General features: G+C 34.0%; 1 pseudogene; it reads right to left on the bottom strand.

The window, feature by feature from the left end:
- Positions 1 to 1,248: 1,248 nt before the first annotated feature.
- On the bottom strand, positions 1,249 to 1,367 carry LOC111741591 (annotated as a pseudogene).
- Positions 1,368 to 8,391: the final 7,024 nt, after the last annotated feature.

Consider the following 8,391-nt stretch of genomic DNA (forward strand, 5'->3'; position numbering starts at 1 on the left):
TAAAAGAAACCTTAAGAGTTGTCTACTCCAACCTTGTCATTTGGCCAATAAAGAAGCTAAGGTCTGGTGGAGTTAAAAGACTTGGGCAAACTTACCCACATAATGTGACAGAGTAAGAACCAGAACCAATCCTGTTTTCTAGTTTAGACTTCTTTCTTCTGTATCATACTACCTTGCTATCACAATAAAAGCTATATTTATATCACTGCAATACAAATTTTATTTCAAAACACAAGCAATTTCATATAAACTGTGAATATACTTCTACAGGCTTGACAGTAGTAACTATGGCATGTCAGTTTGTTATTCTTGCTTTTAATGAATGTTAAAAATATATGCCATCTGGATGTTAAATGTAATTTGTGCTTCTGGGTTTGCTAGAGGCAAGAAAAGGATATTTTGTTATTAACAACTCAAAAGAAGTAGTTAAAACCACCTTTGAATATTTTATCAACAACCTGTCTAATTTCACTTAAAAATTAGGTGAAAAATCAATCCTGAGTAAATCTGACTTGTCTGATATGACAAATACATTGCAACTAGAAACAAATTATACAAGACATTTTTCTCAGACACTTTTTTAAAATCTTTGTTTTGTGATATAAATGCTTTGATATACACTATTTGAAAGCTGATTGCTCCAGGTAAGAGTGAATAAAAACCTTTTGTGTCCTGATTTTGTCACCAAAGCAGAAGTACCAGCATGTACAAAATGTCTTATAAATTTGATGGGGTTTTTTGTATTTTATGTCATACTAATTTTGATAAGTTTACTGATCTAATAACCTTCATTTCCTAACATCAAATCTGATATTTTTCCTACTTTTAAGCTTCACATCTTTGCAAATATATAACCTATTTATTATAAGCCATCTTTCCTAGAATTGATAAATGGATATTTTTCTTATATAATCATTTATATTTAATTTAACTCTTTTTTAGGATATTCCTAGTTGTCACCTATTAATTCTGCTAGTCATAAGAACCATAAATAACATCGAATGAAGATTATCATTTGCAAAGGATTTTTATGTTCATTAGTGGATTTGTTATTCGAAACAATCTCACAAAAGAAGAATCATTTAAAAATAAGGATAATGGTAGTAATAATAAACTGATATTGACAGTCAAGGTTATCATTCTCAATTAAAGATGATTTTTTTTTTTTAGGCGAGGCAACTCTTGGTTGACTTTACAGATTGCAAAGACCCTGTCAGTTTACAATCTCTTATTTTTTTTTATTTTTTATGCCTGTAGAACCTGGGCTTTCTATGTGGTCTCCCATCCAAGTACTAACCAGGCCTGACCCTACTTAGCTTCCAAGATCAGACAGGATCGGGCTTGTTCAGGATAGCATGGCCAAAGACTAAAGATGATTTTTTTTTAAAAAGCTCATGGAGTTTAAATTGTCCAAGGTCAACTAGCTTATAATCCATATATATCCCAACTAAAATGTTAATAGAGGAAATTATTTTAGAATAAAAAAATCTTCACTATAAACTTTAAACATACATGAGTAGAGAGAAAATAGCACAGACTTAGCCATATTACCCAGAAGATCGGTCACAAGACCTTGCCTGAAGGACTAAGAGAAATAATATCACAGGAATAAGAAATTAGACACATTCTTACATCTCTATATTTTGTCATTAGAGTGACTTAGTGATATAAAATGCTAATGAGAAAAATGAAGTCAGTATTATGAATTAAGACTCTCCTGAGTGTGCTGTCCTAAAATAAACACTTAGACATACATATATAGAGAGAGTTGTTATACCCGAGTGGTTGGATTTGAGGATAAGTAACTTTTCTACATCTGTGATGTATTTTGAAAGAAGCATGTTTCCAGATTCTGCTTCTGAGTAAAATGCAATGGGATGCAGTAAGACAAAGCTCCCGCAGCAGAATAAAAATGTATAACAAAAATAAATTTTATTTTAAGGACACCAGAGAGCTGTGAAAGCATCAAGTATTCAATGAACTAAACTTCAAGACAGGGAAGAGCCCTTCCTGGCACTTCCTACCACTTTTCTCTATTTTATTCATAGCATTTATCACTACCCATATTATACGGATCTCAATCACTTATCTGAAAGTCTTACAGACAAATATCTTTGAGAATTCATGTTTTCTAATTTTAGAAAAGCAATACAGTGCATATATTTCAGTTCTGTTACACTCCCTGTCGAACCTGGGCAGCAACCTCACATCAAGCACGTTAATATTGCTATAATAAAAATATATGAATATCCATTCTAATTGTGATGAATAAAGATTACAGTCTTTTATTAATTCAGGTCAGGATATGACTTGAGAGAATATTTTTGGTTTTCAGAAGTTTTTGATTTCAGAATTGTGCCAAAGAGAGTATAAAGGTTGATTATATTTTTGTTGCTGTCATTGTCTATAAGCCATCACTAAAATGTAAGTTCTGTGAGTACAGGGACCTTTTTAAGTTTGAATTGTTATAGCCCCAGATTCTAGAACAGTTTGTGTTCCTAAGAAGCTCTCAGTAAATGAATGAATGGTGATTTACAAAAAGGATACCTAAGAAACAAAAACAGAGCTCTTAGTCAACCAAAAAACAAATCTGCATACTGTTTATCTACTTTGCCAGTAGTGAGTCATGAGCAACTGAAGACTTCTCAGCTCAGCAGATCTGGGTGTCTTGAAAAGTCAGAGCACTCATATATATTGAGACAAGAACAACTGCAAATGTTTAATATAGATGGAGGCTGAAGAATCATGATAAAATGAAATTTCTTACATTTCCTATTTGAAAAGGAGGTAATAATTTTCCTCAAGAAGATTATCTCTATTAGAACTCTTCATTTAAAATGAGTCACCTCTTTCTGGGGAATGGCAGTTCATAAATGAAATACTATGAACTGTTTATGTGGGGAGAAAATGCAAGAAACAGGGGTCATCTCAATACACGAATATATACTAACAGTGCATTTAGCAAGAGAAAATAGGAAAGAAAGAATATAAGATTTAAATTGCATCCATTTAAAAAACATTTCTTAATACAAAATATCTCAGCTTTTCATGATATTGCAATCTTTGTGCTGAATGAGATCTTGAGAGGTCACAGAGACCTATGCCTAAATCACACAGCTTAGGTGGAAAGCTATACCAGGGTCAATTTTTTGAAATAAACATTTAAATGAGCACAATTTGTAAAAAAATGCACCAATCAACAAGTCTTCATTTTACCTTATGGTATGTCTGGAAGTGTACTAGGACTGTTGCCAAGATACATAAATGAAGGCAACATCCCAGACATTGCTTCTGAGCTGGCAGGATTTTCTTCTTTATTTTTAAGAAGCAAAAACAATACAAGGATGTCATTAACTGAAGGCTTAAAGGCATATTCTTCCATAATAAGAATTGAGACAGGGAAAGCATCATTGTGGGATGGTAAAGAATTGTGAGACTTGATCAGAACTTTCAATGACATTCAGGGTGTGGATCAGTGGAAGCTATGGGAAATGAAATTACCTATGAAGGGAAAAGCACATGCAAATATACTACAGTAAGACTGAGCATGACAGAGTGCAATAGCCTAACCCTAGGCTAAAAGCAGCGCTTAACTTTGGTATCAGGTATGGCCAGCATGGGAAGGAAATTGCTAAGCACTAAGTGCTTACACCCCCTATGTCTTTATAGGGACTATTGCAGTGTTTTACACATGCTTAACAGCCGAGCTGGATAAACAGCTTATAATTGAATAACTAAATTGTATATTCTATTTGCCAAAATAGCCTTCTTCTGACCACACTATCTTGGGGGATAATCTGTGGAGAAAAATGAGTCATTATTCAAATAGTATCACCTTTATGTAAGACATCCCACATTTACTAATACCACCCAGTGTTTGTGAGTCTACCCTCAATGTTTTATATTCTTCCACATATCTCTTTGCTTATAAAACCCAAGCAGAAAGCATGTAATGGAAAGGAGGTAATAGACTGTGGTCATAAAGAGTGTAGCCTTTGAAATCTGACCAGTGTGAATCCCAGAACATTTACTGAATTAGTAATCCTAGGTAAATGACCTAATTTCTCAAAGCCTTAACATATCTTATATGACAGTTATAGATAAAGGCAATAAAGCAGAACAGAGTACAGCATATAATTTAAATTCAATATGTGTCAGCTGTTAATATTATCACTGCTTGTTGGCTCTATTGCCCAGTGTTGTTCATGAAAATAATTTGTAAGGCTCTATAAATATTTTAAAATTTATTAGCGACTATGAAATATTACTAATAGAATTGTAATCATTTTATAATTTTATTCATTAATATAGTCTTACATAATTTTCTACTTCATAACAACACTTATTTTTAAATGTGACATTTGTTATTCTGCTCTGCAGGGCAAAGATGAATTCATCCCTGCGGCTTCTTATCTTAGAGCATCCTGTGTGATGTTACCTATGTGCAAAGCAGCTTGTTCACAGGTCAGCCTCTGCAGATCAGCACATCTGCCTTATTGACTTATCAATGCCCATGACAGACTTTGGGAACTGCGGTTATTTTAGAATAAATAGGTGGCTTGAAAAAATCAGAGGTAGTGGAGGTTGCTACAAAGATTCATTCCTTCATATTGCATTCTGTTGAAATTTCTTAAATGTCAAATCTGGATATTTCTCTGTTAATAAACATTTCCATTTTGCTGAGGGATTTGGAAATTGGCTCCAAGTTGACCTTACTAGTAAGAGGGCATGCAGCTTGCAGGACTTGGCAATAATGGCAAATTATAAAACTTCAATACAGATTTCTTAGAATTCTCATTTTGACACAATATGTAGGGCATGTCTCGCCCAATAAGAAGGAAACATTTTTTGGACAGACAACAGTTTTAGCTGCCAGGAACAAAGTGTGCCGTACCCTATCCGCAGTCTTACATGCCTCTTATTGCCCCAGGGTCCCCTGAAATGAACATATATGTCATATATCCCATATTTTGTCAGAAAATCCCAATCACATATACCAAACCTTTTGACAATAAACCCATCAGTTCTCATGTGCTGCAGTGCTAAATAGACAAAAATGAAATTTTAATGATATGGATAGTAAAGATCACATTTTCTACCCAATCATATTAACCCACAAGAGTCTGCTTCAAAAAGTATGCAAGGATTTCTTCTCACAGTTGTGAAGTGAGATTTATGTGTATGGAATTCCTTGTATCTATAGCCTTTAATTATTGTTAAACATGTTGAAAGTAAAAGAAAATTAGTATTGTAGACTTTCCTTATTCAGTACCCAGTGTCACTTACTATTGCAAACCACTGCAAGATTTCCCAAGTTACCCTTGACTCTATCACTGTTATCTGTAGAAAAATATTATAATTAATTATGGGCATTAATATATTTTTATTAGATTTATACTGCTAATTCCTTTCCAAAAACAGCTCTGAGGCAGCCAGTCTTTGGACAATTCCTTTCCAATTTATAAAGCAGCTTCCTCTGATTTTTTTTTTTTATTTGACCCTCACAACAGCCCTATCAATGCATTTGTAATTGTGATAAATTTGTGATTGAGAAATTATTTTCGAGTGGTCAGGTAAGTGGTCCAAGACCATAAGGCCTCCAAATTCTAGAGCCAAAACTCCAACCGAGATTAGCATAATCCAGATGCTGTATTCTTTCTTAACCACACTGGCTCCTGCAAGAAGGCAGTAGTGGAAAAGATTTGTAAAAGATATACAATAACTTTTTCCAATGTAACTAAGCTTGAGTCCTTTACCAGGCACTCAGAATTACCAAGATTGGAAGAGCATACTAAATTTTTATGCATCCTCACTCACAAGCCTTAGACCTTACCTTATTCCAGGTTACAGGGTCATCATAGGGCAGGTGGCACCAAATCTTTCCAACACAGCAGTAAAACCCCCTCTTGAACCATTCAGAAGCCCTTTTGATAATTATGGCCTGGACCAAGGGGATCAAGATATCCAAGTAGAACCAAAACTCCTTTATAATCTCGAGTTTTTCAGCTGATGTACTTGAATAGGAATCTGATTACTTCCAGCTTTGTCAGCTGTGAGAGCAGGCTCATAAGCAATGTTAAAAGCCTCAAAAAAGTCTGGAAGCACAATCCAAAGAAAATATTATGCATCACCATTAAAAATAACAACCAAGACTGAAGTTGATGATTTCACTCAGGCACAAGAAGCTACTGTCCTTGCAGATCCCAAATGGATCATCCCAGAGAAGCCATGGGTAGCTTGTGTTCTTTAATTTATCATGATCCAGGGCTCAGAAATTAGCCCACAATAGTCTACACTCTCTATTAAAATTATAAATAGATTTTATGGATTTAATGGATTTAGATTAGAGAAAACCATCCTCATTTGGAAAATGGACTAGCATATAAAATGATAGGAACTTGAACGAGTTTCTTGAGGATAAATTATAACCGAAAAGAAATTAATTAGGGGAAATACAATGAAATAAAATTTTATCTCTTCAGAAGATACCCTGTTGTAATTGAAATCTAAATCATGTTACCAGGTCTGACACTTTTCAATTTCTAAAAGTGTCCTCTAAACTAAAAACTCTCATTTAAAATATCTGTTTGGGTCTACGGTGTCAGGCAAATTTGGATTCAAAGTAGAATTTTCTAATTTCCAAGTTTGGGGATGTTACCTAACTTCACTGGCTCTCAATTTGCCATGTGAAAATGAGAAAGAACTGGTAGCATTCAACATTGTTGTATTGCTCATGCTTAAGACTTGGTGAGGGCTCAGCAAATAGCAATTCTAACATTCTACCAAGTTACAAGAGAAAACATCATTGCTTTGGGCTAAAACCATCAAAGTTGTAGAGTAGACTTAAGATTTATTCTTTAGAATAAGGAAAAAAAATTGGAAGTGAAAGTTAGCCTACAATTTCAAGAATGAAAATGTTTCATCATCACTGTAATGACATATAATCTCCTCAGACCAATATAACTATAATCTCCATTTTAATTCTTTTTCTAAATCTGTAAAATAAGTTTGTACAATTTGTGAACAGTTGACTAACCCATCTAAAAGTTGCCCAACTCTGAGAAAATGTGATGCTCATGTGTAAGGTTTCAGGGATCCTCTTGTTATCTTTCAAGGGGTATTGCAACCTATGAACTAATCCCCAAAAGCCCCTCATTTCATGTTCCATTCTGGAACTTTTAGAGCAAGAAGGGATTGAGTAATGCAGGTGTTTCACCATTGCTGAGACTAGAAGAAAAGAACACTTTCATATATGATGAACAGTACATTTATAGACAGATGGTTAAATCATAAGTATCTTCCAAGTTCCACATAGTTCACAATAATCTTTTAAAATAATTGCTGCCACTTGAGTAGTACTCTCAGAAAATTACAAGGCTGTCGATTTATTCTCTAGCTTTTAAAATTCCATCACCCATTTCCCTAACATAAAAGACTATAGTGTTTTAAATCTCCAAAGACAAGAAGTCACATTTGCATTATATATTACATTAATATTTCCTTACTTCTTTAGTTAATTTACAAAGTAAGTATGGACTTTTAGTTCATATTAATATAGTTTGTGATGAATTATGTTCTACCTCATTTGGATTTTTTTTATTGGCAAAATGGCTGTCAATGTTGAAAGAGGTCTAGTAGGATAGAGCATTTCATATTCATTTACCACAAATTGTCTTCCTTATTACTTATTATAAAGAGAAGTACTGTTTTCTTAAATTTTGAGGTTGCATGTTTCTTTTTCAAAATCAAATCTTAGTTTAGCATACAGTTTACAAGTTTTTCACATAAGCGCTTGCTACAGGTTTTTTTAATAGTATTCATGAAATTGCTTTTTAGTGCTTGTCTTATAGTAGTATCTTATATTGAGACTATATGAGGCTCAACAGTGCTATTATACAAAAGCCTTAAAATTTCAGTTGAATTTTTCTTTCATCAGATTCATAAGTGCAAATCTAGCAAAACTTAGGGCTAAGCTTTGTTAAAGCAAAATCTCTCTCTGTGGCTCTTTTCTTCATCTATAGTATGTTGTGAAATATAGAATGAAGAATGAGCGAGGGCCACGTGTCACTGGGAAAAGCCTGGAGTACGAAAAACTTTATGAAGATGTGTCAGACACTGATTTCTCTCCAAATATCTGTTCTCCCCCTCATTACTTAGAGGGGGAAAGAAAAAAAAAACATATTTTAGTTGAGGTTTGGGCCACTCAGAAAAAAACAATAGCATATTTTTCCCCCATCCACACTGACAGCTATGTGAGGGCACGTAACTAAGGTCTGGCCAAGAAATATAAGCAGAACAATCATACGTGAGTTCCAGGATAGGAGACGAGGCAGTCTCTTCTGCTCTCCTCACATGCAGGAACACAGTATAATTCCTGGATTATGCACAGCC

Source organism: Pteropus vampyrus, unplaced genomic scaffold (genome assembly GCF_000151845.1).
Source record: "Pteropus vampyrus isolate Shadow unplaced genomic scaffold, Pvam_2.0 Scaffold3, whole genome shotgun sequence".
Taxonomy (NCBI): domain Eukaryota; kingdom Metazoa; phylum Chordata; class Mammalia; order Chiroptera; family Pteropodidae; genus Pteropus; species Pteropus vampyrus.